The sequence below is a fragment of the Pseudorca crassidens genome, chromosome 2, assembly GCF_039906515.1.
Source record: "Pseudorca crassidens isolate mPseCra1 chromosome 2, mPseCra1.hap1, whole genome shotgun sequence".
Lineage (NCBI taxonomy): Eukaryota > Metazoa > Chordata > Mammalia > Artiodactyla > Delphinidae > Pseudorca > Pseudorca crassidens.
Window position 1 is genome coordinate 95,127,098 of NC_090297.1, and position 22,765 is coordinate 95,149,862.

General features: G+C 42.1%; 1 protein-coding gene across 8 annotated transcripts in view; it reads right to left on the reverse strand.

Annotated features, from left to right (window-relative positions):
• Positions 1 to 22,765, reverse strand: part of HENMT1 (HEN methyltransferase 1) — a 35,131-nt gene that overhangs the window by 10,107 nt on the left and 2,259 nt on the right. For 3 of the 8 annotated variants that reach the window (XM_067727099.1, XM_067727093.1, XM_067727096.1), the window contains exon 1: positions 284 to 399. The exons of 3 other annotated variants lie outside the window; for them this stretch is intronic. The gene's annotated coding sequence lies outside the window, so the exon portion shown is untranslated. Of the gene's footprint in view, positions 1 to 283; positions 400 to 642; positions 720 to 22,765 lie in introns of those variants that run through there. 2 more of the 8 variants (XM_067727095.1, XM_067727098.1) reach the window with 1 other exon arrangement.

Consider the following 22,765-nt stretch of genomic DNA (forward strand, 5'->3'; position numbering starts at 1 on the left):
TCAACCTCACTCAAATTGCTTTCAACTACTCTTTCACACATGGTCGAAATGAAATTTAAAGAGAAAAGCGTCCTAAGCAAGTGATAAACTAAAGGTGCTCCAGCATATATCCAATTCACTACTGGCCTTGAATTTAAGTTTTAGTTCTCTATTACACACCTCTATCAACTACAACTCAGTCTAAAAAGTAGGCATGTCAATCTAACTTTTGAGTTGTTCTCTAAATCTAACTCCGAAACCCTCCTCAAGCGAGCCAGCGTTAAGGCATTTATGCAACTATTACCTTCGAGTAAGAAGTACCTCCAAATGCACAAGCAGAGCGCGGCGGCCACCAGCAGATACTGCAGAGAAGACCGGGGCCCGCAGAGCGTCGGCTGCATTTAACTCCGGGCCCCGCCCCTGACGCCTGCGCACGCGCCGCCTCGCCACGTGACATTACCCGCCCGCCGCCACACATGCGGTCTCCGCGCCTGCGCCGTCGGCTCGGCCGAGGGGCACACTACTCCGCCCGAGGCGTCCAGAGCCCAGCCCGGGGACCATCCCTATTCCTCTAGGCTCCCGGCTCCAAGACGTCGGTTTTGTGTCTCTTAACGACCTATGTTGGCGCATTCCCCAAAGCCATTTCTACGTGTTCATCCTCACCTTGGCGGGGGGACCACGGTCCCTGCCACATCCCTCCTCGCGAGCGGCTGCGACCCGCCCCAGCCGCCCAGGAGCCGCGACTGTTGGATCGAGGCGGTGCCTCGCTCGGGGTGTCCGCGGTCGCGAGCAGGGCCTCCGGCTCTGACGGCTGTTGGATTCGTGGCTCTCCCCGTGCGCGGCAAAGAGCTGAAAACAGTCCCGGCCAATGGAAGGTGGCAAGAGGAGCGGCCAGGCTGAGCGCAAGCCGCATAGCGGCTCGTGTCCAAATCAGCCAACGCTCCCATTCCCAGAACAATCCACAAGGACCTTAAAGCGGATCCTGGTCTGCCTGAAGTTGGGCCAATAACATCTGAACTCAGAAAAACCTTCAGACCTTTCAGCCCGTACTACCGCATGCTGGTCACGCAAGTAACTGATCTCTTAGAAAAGTTACTGTATCAGGTCCCCTGTCCCTTGCAGAGATTCAGATTAACACTTCATAAATAAGTTCTTTCTTTGTTGTACGTGAGGGAAGAGTTTAATGAGGAGAGGAGAAGCGAAGCTGTCTTTTTTTTGTGGGGGGGCGGATTTAGTCCTATTTTAAAAGAATCAATCTGGTTTTACTAATGAATTAATAAGCCGTTAACATACCATAAATCATATATTCAGAAATAATATATTTTCAAACACTTAATCCCTACTACATGCAAAGCACAATGCTGACCCCTTTGGGGTATCACAAAGATATATTGCAAAGTTTTTATTTTTGGTATGTTGAGGTATCTAGTCTCATAGGAAAAAGTTTGTAACTTATGGGAAGCTTCAATGTTTGAGAGGTTCCTGTTGGCCCTAGGAAACAAAAGTTTTAACCAATAGCCTTCCATGAAGGAGCATATTCCTTATTACAGAATAGTAAATAGGACCTTCAAACGTTAGTAAGTTAATTCCACTTCTTTGTATTTTTAAATTAGTTAAATAAGGAGGCCATTTGACGAGGTGGTTCTTGTGCCCTGAAAAGCCTGTATAAGCAAACCAAAACCAAAGTGTGCAAATGCCTCAGTGTTAAGAAATGGAAACCTAAGGACAACCAATCATAAGCAAGCAGACTTTCCCAAATAAGGCACCAGCTTACGCTTGTGAAAGAAAAAACAAAATGGTGTGAGTAGGGCTTCCCTGGTGGCACAGTGGTTGAAAACCTGCCTGCCAATGCAGGGGACACGGGTTTGAGCCCTGGTGTGGGAAGATCCCACATGCCGCGGAGCAACTGGGCCTGTGAGCCACAACTACTGAGCCTGCGCGTCTGGAGCCTGTGCTCCGCAACGAGAGGCCACGATAGTGAGAGGCCCGCACACCGCGATGAAGAGTGGGCCCCGCTCGCCGCAACTAGAGAAAGCCCTCGGACAGAAACGAAGACCCAACACAGCCAAAAATAAATAAATAAATAAAAATTTAAAATACAAAAAAAAAAATGGTGTGGGTATTGCTAAGAGAGCTCTCTGAAATGGAGCTTGGAGGCCATTGAAGAAGTATGACTAATGCACATCTCAGCCTGGGTGGAATCTGAACTAAGACCATTTGTTGTCTTAACACAGGCAACCAGAACATCTGCCCAATGTTCCAGAAACTCAAGATATTTATTGGACCCTTACCCTAAAATAACTCCTGAAAGAGTATCCCTTAAGGACAAATATTTCCTTTCTTGTGTCCAGTCAATCATAATTCTTGCCAGACAACTTCAACAACTTCGTGGTTGTGTGTGACTCTCTCTTCCCCAAAACACTGGGTTTTACCCGAATCTGTGTTTCTCTTTTTTTTTTCTCTCTTTTTTTTGGCCACACTGCTTAGGGGATCTCAGTTCCCCGACAAGGAATTGAACCCAGGCTGCGGCAGTGAAAGCCAGGAATCCGAACCACTAGGCCAGCAGGGAACTCCCAAATCTGTGTCTCCTGCGTTGCAATTCCTAAGACCCCAAATAAACTCTTTTCGTATTTGCAACCTTCTGCATTTCTTTGTCAACAAGCTATAGCCACTCAAGTAATTTCCTTGCTTTGCTTTGGCGTCTTCCCTATAAAGCCTTCCCTGAAAAATAATTTTCAGTAGAGCACTTGTATGGATACTGGATTCCAGTCCTGTTCATTGCCTCTGAGGTTTTGTCATCTACCTACAAATTGGACTGGATCCTGAATTCTTCTAGGTTTCTCCAATATCTGAGTCACCAAGCTAACATTTCCACATTTCTCCCACTCTTCTGACTTGGAATCACTAAGAACAAAAACTGCCCTTTTCTCAAAGCTCTGAAAGCTGAAGCTGGATGACTTGATATAAACTTCAGAGAAATCGCCTCAACAGCTCATGTCCAGACAAACTTTGTGCTTTTTGCTCTGTGAGCCACTGAGAAAGTTCACTGGAACACCTTATGACATCAACCAGAGATAACAGGAAAATCTGTCAGATTGTCCCTGCCTCTCCTCATTCTGACTGAAGATGCTTCAAGTCTAACATCTAGAAATCTTCTCGACTAACTACTCCCTGGACTCAAAACCTTTGTTTATAGTCTGTTCTAACCATTAACCTTGTTTTTCTTTTGTTTCCATTGTAATGTCTCTTATTAAATACATGATTGCTTGCACCATATAGGCCTGACTTTGGGAGTCCACCTGCATCACTGTCTCCTGAAATGAGATCCAACTCTTTAATTCAACTGACCTGTTCTCAGGATTAAGAGACTAGTTCAATGAGATATAGAACAATCTACCAACTCAGCTTCTGGGGAAGTTTCAAAGGCAGGAATGAAGGGTAGAAGAATATGGCACCCCAAAATATGCCTCTTTGGCACAAGGACTCTTTTAAGCTGACTGTTTAAAGAAACAGCAATCATAAGAGAATCTCTGAAAACATAGTAGAAGTTACCCTTTTGAAATGGAAATTTACGTTTATAAAGGAAAGCTCCATTTGTAAGGATGTCTCTGTCTCTGTACCTGGCATGACTAAATCACATGAAATCTTATCACTGGAGAAAGAAGACATTGATTTGATGGACTTCCCTGGCGGTCCAGTGGTTAAGACTCCATTCTTCCTGGGTATAGCCCAGTGTACAGGAGGTATACAGGTTAATAAACTATCTGTTTTTCTCTTGTTAATCCATCTTTTATTACAGGGAATCTCAGCCAAGAACTCAGAAGTGTAAAGGAAAAATTATTTTTCTTCCCCTTTGGTATGATTCCATTTTTACAGGATACCTAGAATAGTCAAATTCATAGAGACAGAAAGTAGAATTGTCACCAGTGGAACAGCGATTTCCTCGGTTCTTGTCCTCTCAAGGGGAAGAATTCAGACAAGGGACATAAAGCAGTTTCAAGCAGCAAGAGTTTTATTAAGCAAAGTGAAAGTACACTCCCAGGAAAGGATGAGAGAAGACTGTCTGGAAACCAGAAGCAGCCCCACAATGGGGGTAGGGTTTGTTTTTAAGAGTGGTGGAAAGTCCCTCTCTGTGTCCTGTGTCATTTGACTGACAAGTTGAGTGACAGCTTTAGGTTATACAACTTTTCTCCTTGTGTGCAGGTGCTTACCCTTAAGCACCCAAGTGAAACTCATGGCGGGGGCCATTGGGGGGCAAAAATCGCAATGCTAATTTATTACAAATAAGGCATAATGAACCCGGGTTACTTTGAGTCACACTTTAGGTCTTGGTGCTCCTGCGCCAACCTATGCTGGCAGATTTTATCTAGCTTGGTCCTGATAAGCCTGGAAACCTAGCAGTCCTTGACCACTAAAGGGAGGATCTCCGGGCATGTTCTGATCACCAGTGTCCAGGTCGGGGAGGGAAAGATGACCCCGTACAGGACAGGGTGGGGACCTGCTCACGTCTGACTAGCTACCTAAAAGAATGGTAGTTGCCAGTGGCTGGAGGAGGGAATTGGGAGTTGCTGTTTAATGGGAAGAGAGTCTCAGTTTGGGATGATGGAAAAGTTCTACAGATGGATGATGGGGATGGTTGGACAACAATGTGGGGTTTTTTGTTTTTGTTTTTTTAATTAATTTATTTATTTTTGGCTGTGTTGGGTCTTCGTTGCTGCATGTGGGCTTTCTCTAGTTGCGGTGTGCGGGCTTCTCATTGCGGTGGCTTCTCTTGTTGTGGAGCATGGGCTCTAGGCGCGTGGGCTTCAGTAGTTGTGGCACGTGGGCTCAGTAGTTGTGGCTCACGGGCTCTAGAGCACAGGTTCAGTAGTTGTGGCACACGGGCTTAGTTACTCCGCGCATGTGGGGTCTTCCCGGACCAGGGCTCAAACCCATGTCTCCTGCATTGGCAGGCGGATTCTTAACCACTGAGTCACCAGGGAAGTCCCACAACAATGTTAATGTACTTAATGCCACTGAACTATACACTTAAAAATGATAAGTTTCATGTGTATTTTACCTCAATTTTAAAATATTTAAAGAAAAAAGATTTTTAAGTTAACAAATGATCTGTATAGGATTCCTGGATTTAGAGGTTTTGCTTTGCCTGCTGGTTGGCTCATTTATACAATTGAATTCTCATGTCCAGCTCCAGCTCCCTCTCCAAATTTGCCTATTTCATCATTCTCTTGGTCTCCCACTCTCTCAGAGCCTGAACATCATCCTTGGCTCTAGCCATTTCCACCCTTCCCACATTTGGACAATCACCAAACCTTGAGCTCTTCAAGCTGTCAGTTGCATCTGTTCCTTCCCACAGCCAATATTGTAGCTTACCCTTTGTCATCTCATTTTCTCATCATACCTAATCTTACCTTCCTCCACTAGATTCTAAGTGCCACTGAGATACAGGCCACGTTATACCTTTTCAGAATGAGTTTTAAGTCAAATAGACCTTAAATCCTAATTTGGCTATTACTTTCTAAACTTTGGAAATTTACTTACCGTCTCTGTCAATTTTTTCAGTTGAAAAATGAGAAATAAGATTACCTATTCAATAAGTGGATATTGTGTGCCTATTGTGCACCAAGTACTGGTTTGAGTGAAAAAGACAGTTAAAGGTCCTCTCTATGGCTCTTCTTTTTTTTAATTTTTATTTATTTATTTGGCTGCCTTGGGTCTTCGTTGCTGCGCGTGGGCTTTCTCTATGTTCGGTGAGCAGGGGCTACTTTTCCTTGTGATACACAGGCTTCTCATTGCATTGGCTCCTCTTGTTGCAGAGCACGGTACAGGCTCTAGGTGCGGGGACTTCAGTAGTTGCGGCACGTGGGCCATAGAGTGCAGGCTCTGTAGCCGTGGCGCACGGGCTTAGCTGCTCCACGGCATGTGGGATCTTCCTGGACCAGGGATCAAACCCACGTCCCCTGCATTGGCAGGCGGATTCTTAAGCACTGCGCCACCAGGAAAGTCCCTTTTATGGCTCTTCTATTCCAGCAGGTATAGATGTCTGACATGAACTAAATGACCCAAAGTTAGCCTGGATGCCAGTTTGAGCCTGATGCTTAAAACAGGCTGAAATGTTTGAAGGTTTTGAAAGAAGGTGATTGTATTTCGCATGTAAAAGGAATGTAAACAGTTTGTGGCCAGGAGAAAGATTGTGACAGATTAAGGTGTACAAAATTCTTTGACGTGCCTATTGAAAAGTGAGGTCTGTTCTCTTTTTGAATCTGGCTGGGTTTTGTGATTTCGCCAATGAATGGAATACTGAAGTGTCAGTTTCAGGCCCAGGTGTTAAGAAACTGGCAACTTCTACTTCCTGTCTCATGCCATGCTGTGAGGATGAACATTCCTACTCCCTTGCATGCGGCCGTGCTATAAACTCCGTACTTTCCTTCACCACAACCTGGTGTTAGTAGGTTGGCTTTGCTGCACTGAGGGCGAATATTTTTAGAATAAGGATGAGCCATCAGTACCACCATATGCTGAGTCCTGTGAGTGCTCCTAGTGAGATACCCAACCTGAGGGGGACCTTGGGGACCCCTAACATACTGCCTAAAACAACTTCTTTCCTTCGTGTCTCTTTGGAATGCACTCTTGCCCTGGGAGTCGGCTGACAGTTTCCAGGACATGAGGAGATAAAATGCCAGTGTTTCTTTAAAAGGAAAAAGACATATAGGTCATGAGTGCAGAGAATTCTTATTTACTCACCAATCCCAGAACTGTTCTGGGTATCATTCAGACAGCCAGAATTCTATTTGTGTGGGAATCCCTAAACACCACCTGCACCCCTCATAGGTCTGTGAGAACATTTGGTGGTGACAGGATTGATGAAGTATCTTACAGTGGGGTGCCCATCCCACGTCAACAGGAATATATTAAGCTAAATGAGGGAAAGTCAAACATTCCAATATAGGTGAAAGGTATGTCAGTCTTTTGATATCATTGAAGTGGCCACCCAATTCTTTGAGGAATTAAAAGCAACTCTCGGGCTTCCCTGGTGGCGCAGTGGTTGAGCGTCCGCCTGCCGATGCAGGGGACACGGGTTCGTGCCCCGGTCCGGGAGGATCCCACATGCCGCGGAGCAGCTGGGCCCGTGAGCCATGGCCGCTGAGCCTGCGCGTCCGGAGCCTGTGCTCCACAACGGGAGAGGCCACAACAGTGAGAGGCCCGCGTACCGAAAAAAAAAAAAAAAAGATAATTATAAAAGCAACTCTCCTTGTTTTACAAATCTGGTCTTTATAGGACCAGAGGTGTGGTTCCAGAAATAATCCAAAACCCACCAATCTTTTTACCACTCCCCAGACCTCCCATATTAAGAGGCTTGTTACTTATATTTGTGTTCTGCAGGAACTAAGGTCCCCATGCAGGTGGAGGATGGTAACTGCAGGCTGAGACCCCAGACTGATCAGAACCTAAGGAATGATATCATTTCCGAGGCTGTTACCCAAAAACTGCGTCTGCCTTTGGTGGTTGTCGAGCCAAAAGACGCAGTGAAGCCAAAGATGGGGAGAAGGAGGGACTTATTATTACTTGAAGAACAGCGGGGACCTTTCCCAAAGCCATGTCTCCCCAAACAGCAAAGTTGGGGAAGTTTTAAGCTAAGGGCGCATGTATATTCATGAAGGGGCTTGAGCAGAGGAGATTCAAAATAGAATTGGGGCAAAGGTCAACAGAGTCCAAGCTTTAGTTGATTAAAGTCAGGAAGGCCAACGTCATCATTCCGTCCTCCACCTGGGGTGGGGGCCTTAGTTCCCGCAGAACTCAAAGACTGTATCAGATTGTAATGTATATCCTTGAGGAGGAACTAGGACTCTGTTTTACCCTTGAACTATTATTTCTTGACTGCTTTCCCTTTGTTCCTGCATTCCCTTACTTCCCTTAAGATCATTAATTACTGAGAACTGTTCGAGGGCAAGCATTGTGGCCAGACTTAGATCTCAGAATGACTTCTTTTATGTTAAGAAAGCCATGCCTGGTTCTCTATCTCCAGGGACCCCCCCAACCTATGTGCTTACATATATGGTCTGTGTCCAGGGTTCTTGGCTCACAGTTCATAAAACTCTTAGAATTTCCTGAGCAATGGGAGCATCTTTTGTCATAATGAGACAGGAGAGAAGGGGCAGGGCACAACCTTTAAAAGAATGACTTATCCTTTGAGGATACAACAAAAACTGTTTAGAACCGATTAGGCCCAAGATGGCAGAAGATTCGACTTCCAGTAGACCTTGAGCTTCATTATACTGTTCAGTGTAATTGATTAGCTATATGACACACCCACAGGCACCATGACAATTCCGAGGCTGACCATAAAAGGCCAAAAAGTGGTCAGTGGCCCAATTCCTGGAACCGCCCCCCTTCTCCAAAATAGTTGGAATAATACTCCCACTTGTTAGCCTATGAAATTACCCGGCCCATAAAAGCAAACCACCCCCATATTTCAGGCTGGTCTCAAGCCTTTTGAGATGGACCTCATTCTGTTGCAAGAAGGGGGACCCCTTCCAGGGCCCAAGAGTGGGCTCTTGTCTAACAATCAGAAATGAATTATCCGGATAGCCTCATCCACCAGAGGGCAGACAGCAGAAGCAAGAAGAACTACAATTCTGCAGCCTGGGGAAGGAAAACCACATTCACAGAAAGATAGACAAAATGAAAAGGCAGCGGACTTTATACCAGATGAAGGAACAAGATAAAACCCCAGAAAAACAACTAAATGAAGTGGAGATAGGCAACCTTCCAGAAAAAGAATTCAGAATAATCATAGTGAAGATGATCCAGGACCTTGGAAAAAGAATGGAGGCAGGGCTTCCCCGGTGGCGCAGTGGTTGAGGGTCTGCCTGCCAATGCAGGGGACACGGGTTCGTGCCCTGGTCCGGGAGGATCCCACATGCCGCAGAGCAGCTGGGCCCGTGAGCCATGGCCGCTGGGCCTGCGCGTCCGGAGCCTCTGCTCCTCAACGGGAGAGGCCGCAGCGGTGAGAGGCCTGCATACTGCAAAAAAAAAAAAAAAAAATCGAATGGAGGCAAAGATCGAGAAGATGCAAGAAATGTTTAACAAAGACCTAGAAGAATTAAAGAAAAAACAAACAGAGATGAACAATACAATAACTGAAACGAAAAATATATTAGAAGGAATCAATAGCAGAATAACTGAGGCAGAAGAACGGATAAGTGAGCTGGAAGACAGAATGGAGGAATTCACAGAACAGAATAAAGAAAAAAGAATGAAAATAAATGAAGACAGCCTAAGAGACTTCTGAGACAACATTAAATGCAACAACATGTGCATTATAGGGGTCCCAGAAGGAGAAGAGAGAGAGAAAGAAAATATTTGAAGAGCTCATAGTCGAAAACTTCCCTAACATGGGAAAGGAAATAGCCACCCAAGTCCAGGAAGTGCAGAGAGTCCCAGGCAGGATAAACCCAAGGAGAAACACGCCAAGACACATAGTAATCAAATTGACAAAAATTAAAGACAAATTATTGGATGCAACAAGGGGAAAATGACAACATACAAGGGAACTCCCATAAGGTTAACAGCTGATTTCTCAGCAGAAACTCTACAAACCAGAAGGAAGTGGCAGGACATATTTGAAGTGATGAAAAGGAAGAACGTACAACCAAGATTACCTAGTAAGGATCTCTTCAGATTCGACAGAGAAATTAAAACCTTTACAGACTAGCAAAAGCTAAGAGAATTCAGCACCACCAAACCAGCTCTACAACAAATGCTAAAGGAACTTCTCTAAGTGGGAAACACAAGAGAAGAAAAGAACCTACAAAAACAAACCCATAACAATTAAGAAAATGGTAATAAGAACATACATATTGATAATTACCTTAAATGTCAATGGATTAAATGCTCCAACCAAAGACACAGGCTTACTGAATGGATACAAAAACCAGACCCATATATATTCTGTCTACAAGAGACCCACTTCAGACCGAGGGACACATACAGACTGAAAGTGAGGGGATGGAAAAAGATATTCCATACAAATGGAAATCAAAAGAAAGCTGGAGTAGTAATACTCATATCAGATGAAATAGACTTTAAAATAAAGAATGTTACAAGAGACAAGGAAGGACACTATATAATGATCAAGGGATCAATCTAAGAAAAAGATATAACAATTATAAATATATATGCACCCAACATAGAGCACCTCAATACATAAGGCAGCTTCTAACAGCTATAAAAGAGGATATCTACAGTAACACAATAATAGTGGGGGGCTTTAACATCTCATTTACACCAATGGACAGATCATCCAGACAGAAAATTAATAAGGAACACAAGCTTTCGGGCTTCCCTGGTGGTGCAGTGGTTGAGAATCTGCCTGCTAATGCAGGGGACACAGGTTTGGGCCCTGGTCTGGGAGGATCCCACATGCCACGGAGCAACTAGGCCCGTGAGCCACACCTACAGAGCCTGCGCGTCTGGAGCCTGTGCTCTGCAACAAGAGAGGCCGCGATAGAGTCCCACGTACCACAATGAAGAGTGGCCCCCACTTGCCACAACTAGAGAAAGCCCTTGCACAGAAATGAAGACCCAACACAGTAAAAATAAATTAATAAACTCCTACCCCCAACATAAAAAAAATAATAATAAGGAGCACAAGCTTTAAATGACACAATAGACCAGATAGGTTTAATTGAAATTTATAGGACATTCCATCCAAAAACAGCAGATTACACTTTCTTCTCAAGTGCACATGGAATCTTCTCCAGGATAGCTCACATCTTGGGTCACAAATCAAACCTCAGTAAATTTAAGAAAATTGAAATCATATCAAGCACCTTTTCTGACCACAACGGTATGAGATTAGAAATCAATTACAGGGGAAAAGAACATAAAAAACACAAACACATAGAGAGTAAACAATACGTTACTAAATAACCAAGAGATCACTGAAGAAATCAAAGAGGAAATCAAAAAATACCTACAGACAAATTACAATGAAAACACGATGATCCAAAACCTATGGGATGCAGCAAAAGTAGTTCTAAGAGGGAAGTTTATAGCAATACAAGCCTATCTCAAGAAACAAGAAAAATCTCAAATAAACAATCTAACCTTACACCTAAAGGAACTAGAGAAAGAGGAACAAATAAAACCCAAAGTTAGTAGAAGGAAAGAAATCATAAAGATCAGAGCAGAAATAAATGAAGTAGAAACAAAGAAAACAATAGCAAAGATCAACAAAACTAAAAGCTGGTTCTTTGAGAAGGTAAGAATCAAAACTGATAAACCTTTAGCCAGACTCATCAAGAAAAAGAGGGAGAGGACTCAAATCAATAAAATAGGTAATGAAAAAGGAAAAGTTACAACAGACACCACAGAAATACAAAGCATCTTAAGAGACTACTACAAGCAACTCTATACCAATAAAATGAACAACCTGGAAGAAATGGACAAATTCTTAAAAAGGTATAACCTTCCAAGACTGAACCAGGAAGAAATAGAAAATATGAACAGACCAATCACAAGTAATGAAGTTGAAACTGTGATTAAAAATCTTCCAACAAACAAAAGTCCAGGACCAGATGGCTTCACAGGTGAATTCTATCAAACATTTAGAGAAGAGATAACACCCATCCTTCTCAAACTCTTCCAAAAAATTTCAGAGGAAGGAACACACCCAAACTCATTCTATGAGGCCACCATCACCCTGATACCAAAACCAAACAAAGATACTACAAAAAAAGAAAATTACAGACCAATATCACTGATGAATATAGATGCAAAAATCCTCAACAAAATAGTAGCAAACAGAATCCAACAACACATTAAAAGGATTATACACCATGATCAAGTGGGATTTATCCCAGGGATGCAAGGATTCTTCAGTATACACAAGTCAATGAATGTGATACACCATATTAACAAATTGAAGAATAAAAACCATATGATCATCTCAGTAGATGCAGAAAAAACTTTTGCCAAAATTCAACACCAATTTATGATAAAAACTCTCGAGGGGCTTCCCTGGTGGCGCAGTGGTTGAGAGTCCACCTGCCGATGCAAGGGACACGGATTCGTGCTCTGGTCCGGGAAGATCCCACATGCCGCGGAGCGGCTGGGCCCGTGAGCCATGGCCGCTGAGCCTGCACGTCCGGAGCCTGTGCTCCGCAACGGGAGAGGCCACAACAGTGAGAGGCCTGCGTACCGCAAAAAAAAAAAAAAAAAAAAAAAAAATCTCCAGAAAGTGGGCATAGAGGGAACGTACCTCAACATAATAAAGGCCATATATGACAAGCGCACAGCAAACATCATCCTCAATGGTGAAAAACTGAAAGCATTTCCTCTAAGATCAGGAACAAGACAAGGATGTCCACTCTCACTGCTATTATTCAACATAGTTTTGGAAGTCCTAGCCATGGCAATCACAGAAGAAAAAGAAATAAAAGGAATACAAATTGGGAAACAAGAAGTAAAACTATCACTGTTTGCAGATGACATGATACTATACATAGAGGATCCTAAAGATGCCACCAGAAAGCTACACAGCTAATCAATGAATCTGGTAAAGTTGCAGGATACAAAATTAATGCACAGAAATCTCTTGCATTCCTATACACTAACAACGAAAGATCAGAAAGAGAAATTAAGGAAACAATCCCATTCACCACTGCAACAAAAAGAATAAAATACCAGGAATAAACCTACCTAAGGAGGTAAAAGACCTGTACTCAGAAAACTATAAGACACCGATGAAAGAAATCAAAGATGATACAAATAGATGGAGAGATATACCATGTTCTTGGATTGGAAGAATCAACATTGTGAAAATGACTATACTACCCAAAGCAATCTACAGGTTCAGTGCAATCCCTATCAAATTACCAGTGGCATTTTTTACAGAACTAGAACAAAATATCTTAAAATTTGTATGGAGACACAGAAGGCCCCGAATAGCCAAAGCAGTCTTGGTGGGAAAACACAGAGCTGGAGGAGTCAGACTCCCTGACTTCAGACTATACTACAAAGCTACAGTAATCAAGACAATATGGTACTGGCACAGAAACAGAAATATAGATCAATGGAACAGGATAGAAAGCCCAGAGATAAACTCACGCACCTATGGTCAACTAATCTATGACAAAGGAGGCAAGGATATACAATGGAGAAAAGACAGTCTCTTCAATAAGTGATGCTGGGAAAACTGGACAGCTACATGTAAAAGAATGAAATTAGAACACTCCCTAACACCATACACAAAAATAAACTCAAAATGGATTCGAGACCTAAATGTAAGACCGGACACTATAAAACTCTTAGAGGAAAACAGGAAGAACACTCTTTGACATAAATCACAGCAAGATCTTTTTTGACACACCTCCTAGAGTAATGGAAATAAAAACAAAAATAAACAAATGGGACCTAATGAAACTTAAAAGGTTTTGCAAAGCAAAGGAAACTACAAACAAGATGAAAAGACAACACTCAATAGGAGAAAATATTTACAAATGAATCAAAGGACAAAGGATTCATCTCCAAAATATATAAACAGCTCACACAGCTCAATACTAAAACAACAAACAACCCATCCAAAAATGGGCAGAGACCTAAATAGACATTTCTCCAAAGAAGACATACAGATGGCCAAGAAGCACATGAAAAGCTGCTCAAAATCAGTAATTATTAGAGAAATGCAAATCAAAACTACAATGAGGTATCACCTCACACCAGTAGAGTGGGTATAATCAGAAAATCTACAAACAACAAATGCTGGAGAGGGTGTGGAGAAAAGGGAACCCTCTTGCACTGTTGGTGCTATAAATTGATACAGCCACTATGGAGAACAGTATGGAGGTTCATTAATAAACTAAAAATAGAATTACCATATAACCCAGCAATCCCACTACTGGGCATATACCCAGAGAAAACCATACTTCAAAAAGACACATGCACCCCAGTGTTCATTGCAGCACTATTTACAATAGCCAGGTCATGGAAGCAACCTAAATGCCCATCGACAGTGAATGGATAAAGAAGATGTGGTACATATATACAATGGAATATTACTCAGCCATAAAAACAAAAGAAATTGGGTCATTTGTAGAGACATGGATGGATCTAAAGACTGTCATACAGAGTGAAGTAAGTCAGGAAGAGAAAAACAAATATCGTATATTAACACATGTATGTGGAACCTAGAAAAAATGGTACAGATGAACCAGTTTGCAGGGCAGAAATAGAGACACAGATTAGAGAACAAATGTATGGACACCAAGGGGGGAAAGCGGTGGGGGTGGTGGTGTGATGGATTGGGAGATTGGGATTGACATATATACACTAATATGTATAAAATAGATACTTAATAAGAACCTGCTGTATAAAAATTTTTAAAAAATAAAATTCAAAGAAAAAAAAAGAAATTAGTTATCCAAGGAGACACACATGATGAAAAAGCAAGAGACTTTACTGGGAAGGGGCGCCCGGGCGGAGAGCAGGAGGGTAAGGGAATCCAGGATAACTGTTCTGCCACGTGGCTCACAGTCTCAGGTTTTATGGTAATGGAGTTATTTTCCAGGTTGTCTCTGGCCAATCATTCTGACTCAGGGTCCTTCCTGGTGGCATGCGCATTGCTCGGCCAAGATGGATTCCAGTGAGAAGGATTCTGGGAGGTTGGTAGGACATATGGACTGGCGTCTCCTCTCTCCTTTTGACCTTTCCCAAATTCTTCCAATTGGTGGAAGCTTGTTAGTTCCGCATTCCTTACCAGGACCTCCTGTTGTAGGAGGTGCAAGTAGCTGCTGTCGTGCCTGGCCAGGGCGGGTGGTTTTGGTCAGTGGTTCCCCTAACAACCTTGTCCTTGGAATGTGTATCTCCTAGGACCTCTCGCCTTCCGAGATGGCCCAAACTCTGACTATTGGAGTGTGTATCTCCCTAAATAAACCTGCTTTCCCACTTAGCTCTGGGGCAGAGCCTCTTGCCTGCTCACTTGTATCCGTCACAAGCATGCTATATTAATAAATTCACTTCTTACCTATCACTTTGCCTCTCACTGAATTCCTTCTGCACTGAGACATAAAGAACTTGAACTTCAGTAAGTCCTGACTCCCCGTGACTAATTTTAATTAAAAGACAGTGGTTCGAGGGAATTCCCTGATGGTCAGTGGTTATGAGGCAGTAGATAGATGGGCCCCAGACTGAGCAGCTGGAGTTTGTCCCTGTGGACAGACACTCCAATGTGAAGACAATAGCAGAATAGAGAAGCTGAGCCCTGCCCAGATAAGAGATAAAGAGACCACATATTTCTCATTCTCAAGGTCAAGGAGACCTTCCCAACTACACATGCACAGAAAGGTTCCTTGAAGGTCAAAAAGTGAGGGGGCACCACCTCATAGTAGGTGTTGTCAACCTACCCATAGACCTCTTCACTAGAATCCATCTTGGCTAAGAGATGTGTCCACACACGTGGGAGAATCCTGAGATATACCAAATATAGCCTCAGAGCCAGGCAAAACAAGATGACTGCCCAGAGGAAACCTGGAAGAAATGCCCCATATAAGTGATTTAAACTACCATGAGGGCGCAACTCTATCTCCGAGCCCACCTGTGTGTCTATTCACATGTACCCTTTTTCCTCCTAATAAACACTTTATTTGTTTCACTACTTTCTGTCTCTTTGTGGGAATTCATTTCTACAAAGCCAGTGGGCCAGGGCCTTCCTTGACACTGGACACTGTCCCTGGTGGTCTAATGGCTAGAATTCAGTGCTCTCATTGCCACAGCCTGACTCTGGCCAGGTAACAGAAATCCTGCTTCAAGATGCTGCCGGCCAAGGCCACCAGAGATCAGTTAGGACTCTCCCTGGTAGAATAACTAAGATCCCACAAGCCACACAACGTGACCAAAAAAACCAAAAAAACAAAAACAGTGGGTTCGAGTTCCAATCTGAATTTTGGCTGGGTTCAAATCCCATCTGAGTTGTGTAGTTTCAATAATATTTGGTCTCTTGTCCTCAGTTCCTGAAAACCCTTTAGAGCCATAAGGGGTGAATTGGAAATCATGGCCATATGTGGTTGCCCCATCGATAGCACTGTGAGTGAGAGTATTTCACTTAGAAGGGGCAATGTGTGTGCAAAGACCAAATAGAGAAAGGACTCATCCTGACAGTTATTACCCCTTGTATGATTTTCAAAGGTTTGAGATAAAACCTAAATATTCCTATTTCTTGTTAAAAACTTAAATCTGCTATCAACAAGTTTATGAAGGACTTCCCTGTTGGTCCAGTGGTTAAGAATCCGCCTTCCAGCGCAGGGGACACAGGTTTGATCCCTGGTCGGAGAACTAAGATCCCACGTGCTGTGGGGCAACTCAGCCTGCACACCGCAACTACTGAGCCCATGGGCCACAACTAGAGAGAAGCTTGCGCACCACAACTAGAGAGAAACCTGCACGCTGCAACTAGAGAAGCCCGTGCGCCACAATGAAGAGCCCACGCACCACAACGAAAAGATCCCGCATGAAAAAAAAAAATCCCGCATGGCACAACTAAGACCTGACACAGCCAAATAAATTAATAAATATTTTTTTAAAAAAGGTGTTGCAAGAACAAAGGCAACTGGACATTCTAAAAGCAAATGTTATTTAAAAAAAAAAGTTTATGACCCATCTGCTGAGTAGATCATTCCCATCTGTAACCGTGGCCATGCTGTATGGTTAGCAACCACTCAGAAATGTCTCTGGCAAAACATTGTATCAGAATTTAGATTCCTAATAGGAAGTAAAAAGTTAACTTAGAGACTTAGGAAGAAAGTAAGACTGCAATAACATTTTCAAGGTGAATTTAGAATATTAAAAATATATATATATGCTATTTAGAAAATAGTAATGGCAGACACTAATGCCACAGAATGCGCTACAGTTCTAAGCACTTACATAGATATCAAGAAATTTGATCTTCATGTTACTGAATCGGGTCCCAATGCTCGACTCTTACAAAATCAATACAAGTGTTGATAAAAAGGAAAGTTGCCTTTAATCAGAATGCCAGCAATCTGGGGAGATGGTGGGCTCAACGTCCCCCAATAAACACCTCCAGAGATTCTGCTCGGCCATGAAAGCTTTCAAAGGGAAAACAGGGAAGTAACCTCAGTTAATCATTGAGACAGGGGGTCAGAGTCATTGCCATCCCCCACTGTGTGCAGACTTGTAAACTCCTCATGATCTTTCTTTAGGTGTTATCTTGTTCACACAGTTTGCTCTCGAGATTACTGAAGGGGAAGGTAGGGAAGAGATCTGGTCATCTGTTAATTGCTTATTCTTCATTTCTACTTCTTTGATCTACGGAAAGAACCAACAGGTTAGGCAAAGTACTGTGCGATCAAAAGATTTGAAAGGTGTGCTAGGGCCAGAGATGAGTATAGCACGGGGGTGCCTGGTTTACGGTTAGTGACAAGACAAAAGGGTGCCTCCTGTAGTGAGCTCTTTCCTGCAAAGAGCTTTTTCCTACCCAAAGCTGCTTACTCATAAAAAAATCTATGAGGTAGGTAATAATAACATCCTCATCTAAACAGATGAGAAAAGGTAAAGAAAAATGAAGGCAGAGAAAAATGAGGTGACTTGCCCAAATTAAAATGATAGAGCCAGAATTTAAATCTAGGTATTCTGGCTCCAGAGTCTGTGCCCTTAGCAACTGTTATACTGACTATGCTCCTTTTTTAACAGCAACATCTCAATTATGTGAAATGATGAAGATAAGGTTTTTTCAGATAACTAGGAGTTAATAATTTAACACTTAAGTAACTTTAATAATTTTATGTAAATTTTTCTGAAATTTACATGCCTTTTCTAAAATAATCCCATGCCTTAATAACCATAATTTAAATAATTCAGGTTCATTCTTAGGAATATGTTATCTTACATTGTGGTTACTCCTCCACCCTTGAATAAAACTGCTGTGTCTTTGAGAGACAAGTCTATCCTTCTCTGACATAAATTAACTTCCTGGATTGTCCTCACATTCCTTGAAGACTTTGCATCAGTCTTACTCTCTGACCAAGTAAAACCAATAATTCATTTGTTTCTTCATTCAAGAATATTGTATATATTGAGAAATATATATATTTGGTCTTCATCCCCAGTACTTGGCACTAGAGCTTCTTAAACCCTTGTTAATTTCCTGAGTGATAGGGGTGATAGGAGAACTTCTGTATAATTTTTGGTCTTAGTCCTCAGTTCCAAAAACAAGAGCTTCTAAGATCCTTCAGATCTCTGGAATGATGAACGTCTTGTGTGTGTGTGTGTGTAATGAGTGTCATTTATACGCTAGTGAGGTGACTCTAGGTGGGCCCCTAGATAGCTTCAGATTCAAACTGGTTGTCAGATAAACCAAATCAGGTAATTAGAAGGTTGAAACTTTCAGCCCCACCCCGACCTCATTGGCCTATGATTTAATCAAGCATCCCAATGTAATAGAACCTCACAAAACCCCTAAGTAATGGAGCTCAGAGGACTTCCAGGTTGATGAAGACATCCATGTGCCCGTATGCTGGTGCACCCCAAACTCCACAGGGATAGAAGCTCCTGCACTGAGGTCCTTTTAGACCTCACCCTATGTACCCCTTCATCTGGCTATTCTTTTATAATAAAGGATAGTATTCTTCATAATATCCTTTGTAATAGTAAGTAAAGTGTTTCTCTGAGTTCTGTGTGCTGTGATAGGAACTCAGGGAAGGTCAAGGAGGCTGAATGAAGCCTATTTCCTACAAAAAAGAAACAGGGGCACAGAGAGGACTTGTAGCCAGGAGGGCCCCGCAGCATCCTGCTCCACTTCACCACTGCTTGTGACTGGTGCCTGAAGTTGGGCAGTTTTGTGGGACTGAGCCCTTAACCTGTGCAGTGTGTGCTAACTCTGAGGCGTTAGTGTCAGGATTTAATTAAATTATAGGAGACTCAGTTAATGTCCAAAGAGATGGAAAATAGGTTGGTGGGGGCAGGGGAAACCTCAAGCATTTGGTGTCAAATGTGTTGTGAGCAGTCAGTTTTCTTTTAAATATTTACTTACTACCCTCAAGGTGTCAATCATTGCCTACTGCTGGGAATAATTAGCTGAAAGACTTAGACCCTCTCTGGTCACTGAAGATGACAAATAGACAGATAATTACAGTGTATTCAGGACTAGCATTTGGCCAGTATGCATTTGTATGGCTGTACTGATTTTTCATATCACCCTGGAAAAAAATTTAAGTACTATAATGGTGACAAACAATTCCCCAAACACACTTTTTTCTTTCATGCCTCAGAAGACTTTGCATAGGCTAGCTCTAACTAAAATATAATTTTTTGCCTAGATAACTCCTAATAATTCTTTTTCCCCCTCAGTTTTGTTGAAAAATAATTAATATATATCACTGGGTAAGTTTAAGGCATACAGCATGATGGTTTCATCTACATATATTGTGAAATGATTAAAATAGGTTCAGCTAACACCTAAAGTTCTTAAATCTCAACTCATACCTCATCTGATTCAGTAGTTTGAAATCATAACCAAGGAAACAGGGGTAGATTTGTCTAACATCTTTGACTGTTGTTATTACAACCTATGAATTATTTCAGATTTTTAGTTCTTGGGTACTTTAGTCAATGGCTTCTTTTTTTATTTTAGGATTGTGGTTTGTTTTGAACAATAAAATGTTCAAAACATTAGAACATCTAATTTATGTTATTTTAGTTACACATGGCAATTATTTTAATTCTTTACTCATTTAGTCATAGATGATACATGTTTATCAAGCACTTTCTACATGCCAGGCTTTTTTTTTTTTTTTTAAAGAAATTGATGGAGGGACTTCTCTGGTGGTCCAGTGGGTAAGATTCTGGGCTCCCAATGCAGGGGGCCCGGGTTCAATCCCTGGTGGGGGAACTAGATCCCACATGCATGCCACAACTAAGAAGTCTGCAGGCCACAACTAAGACCTGGTGCAGCCTAAATAAATAAATATTAGAAAGAAAGAGAGAGAGAGAGAGAAAGAAAGAAAGAAAGAAGTTGATGGAAACACAAAGGGCCTAGAGTAACCAAAGGCATTTTTAAAAGAAAGAATGAAGTTGGAAGACCTAACCTACTTGATTTCAAAACCTACTACAGGGGGCTTCTCTGGTGGCACAGGGGTTAAGAATCTGCCTGCCAATGCAGGGGACATGGGTTCGAACCCTGGTTTGGGAAGATCCCACATGCCGCGGAGCAACTAAGCCCGTGCGCCACAACTACTGAGCCTGCGCTCTAGAGCCTGTGTGCCACAACTACTAAAGCCTGTGCGCCTAGAGCCTGTGCTCCACGACAGGAGAGGCCACTGCAATGAAAAGCCCGCATACCACAACGAAGAGTAGCCCCCACTCGCCACAACTAGAGAAAGCCCGCGTGCAGCAACAAAGACCCAACGCAGCCAAAAATAAAATAAATTTTAAAAAACTCTACTATAGAGCTGTAGTAATCAAGGTAGTTTGGATTGGTGAAAAGATAAAGATCAATGGAACAGAGCAGAATCCAGAAGTAGATCCATACATGGTGGGTGAATTGATTTTTGACAAAGGTGCTAAAGCAGTTCAATAGGGAAATAAGTCTTTTCAACAAATGGTGCTGGATCAACTGAATAGCCACGTGGAAAATAAAATGAAAATCAACTCCATCTCACATCATAGGCAAAAATTAACTCAAAATGTGTCAAATCCCAAACTATAAAACTTTTAGAAAATATAAGAGAATATCATTGTAACGTTAAGGCTGGCAGCGCTTAGAATGAAAACACAAATCATAAGCAAAACAAAAATTTGATAACTTGCAATTCATTAAAATAAAAAACTGCTATTTGAAAGACACCATTAATAAAATTAAAAGGCAAGGCACAGATTGTGTGAAAATCCTGCAACACATGTATCAAAGGACTTATATCCAGATCATGTAAAAAAACCTTCCAACTCAATAAGACAAACAAACTCATAAGGAAATGGGCAAAAGATTTGCAGTTACTTCACAACAGAAGATATACTAATGCCAGTAAGCACCTGAAATGATGTTCAACATCATTAGCCATAAGGGAAATGTAAATTAAAACCACAGTGAGATACCACTGCACACCCTTAAGAATGACTAAAATTTAAAAAAAAAAATTCATTATACCAAGTGTTGATGAGGATATGGAACAGTTGGAACTCTCATACATAGCTGGTGTGAATGTAAAATGGTGCAATCACCTTGGAAAACAGTTTGGCTGTTTCTTAAAAAGTTAAACATATATCTATTATATGTCTAGGTATTTAGCCTATGTCTAGGTATTTAGCCAAGAGAAACAAACTAATCTATATTGACAGAAAGTGGTTGCTGAGGATGGAGTTGGAAGGAGAGATTGGATTACAAAAGGGCACAAGAGAACTTTTGGGGGTGATGTATGGTTGTGACCTTGATTGTGGTGATAGTTTAATGGGTACTGAGATAGACCTAAGAGCCGCCCTCAAAATTTTCACCCCTGAAGTTAGAATTTGAAACCCTAACCCCCAAAGATGATGGCATTAGGAGGTGGGGCCTTTGGGAGGTACTTAAGTCATGAGGGTGGAGCCCTCACCAACAGGATTGGTGCTCTCATAAAAGAAACCTCAGAGAGCTTCCTCATCCCTATAATCTTGTGATTACACAGCTTGAAGGAGTCAGCCATGAACCAGGAAGTTGTCCCTTGGCCTTGGACTCTCCAGAACTCCAGAACTGTGAAAAATACATTTTTGTTGTTAATAAGCTACCCAGACTGTGGTATTTTGTTATGGCCCAAAAAGACTAAGACAATGAGGGTACATGTGTCAAAACAAAGCAAACCAAAAGTTCCCAGCTTTATCTATGTACAATGTAGTATTCTTAAGTTAAATATAACTTTTTTTAATGGGGATAATAGTTATATATTCAAACTGTTTTAGGGATTCATTGAATATGTCAAACACTTTATCCTACTACCTGGTTTGATACTTAGTTTGATGCCACTGAAACAGATATCAAACTTCAACCTCTCTACTAAGCTTTTCACTCAGAGTGTAGGGGTAAATGAATTTTTAAAGATTTAGGCAATTAGTAGGATTTGGCAATTAGTGTCACTGGGTAACTCAATAAAGTTATTACCAAGGCAAAAAATACACATAAAGGAAGAAGAACTTGGCTCAAAAAAAGTTTTTTTAATTAATTTATTTATTTTTATTTTTGGCTGTGTTGGGTCTTCGTTGCTGCGCACGCTCTTTCTCTAGTTGTGGTGAGCAGGGGCTACTCTGTTGCGGTGCACAGGCTTCTCACTGCAGTGGCTTCTCTTGTGAAGCAGGGGCTCTAGGAGTGCGGGCTTCAGTAGTTGTGGCTCACGGGCTCAGTAGTTGTGGCACGCAGGCTCAGTAGTTGTGGCATGCAGGCTCTAGAGCACAGGCTCAGTAGTTGTGGTGCACGGGCTTAGTTGCTCTGCAGCATGTGGGATCTTCCTGGACCAGGGCTCAAACCCGTGTCCCCTGCACTGGCAGGAGGATTCCTAACCCCTGCGCCACCAGGGAAGACCCTTCACTGTATTTTTAACTTAGTAATTCATTAGAGGCTGGATCATCTATTTTCCTTGGGAAGTAAGTTAGTATAAACTAATGTATAGAACAACAAGAAATTACTAGGAAGTTAAAAACCACTTCTGAAAGCTTTAGTTCTCCAATGTAAAATAAAGGAACAGGATGATCACTTATGTACTGCCCAGCTATAAATATTAATCACTCCAATCATTCATTTATT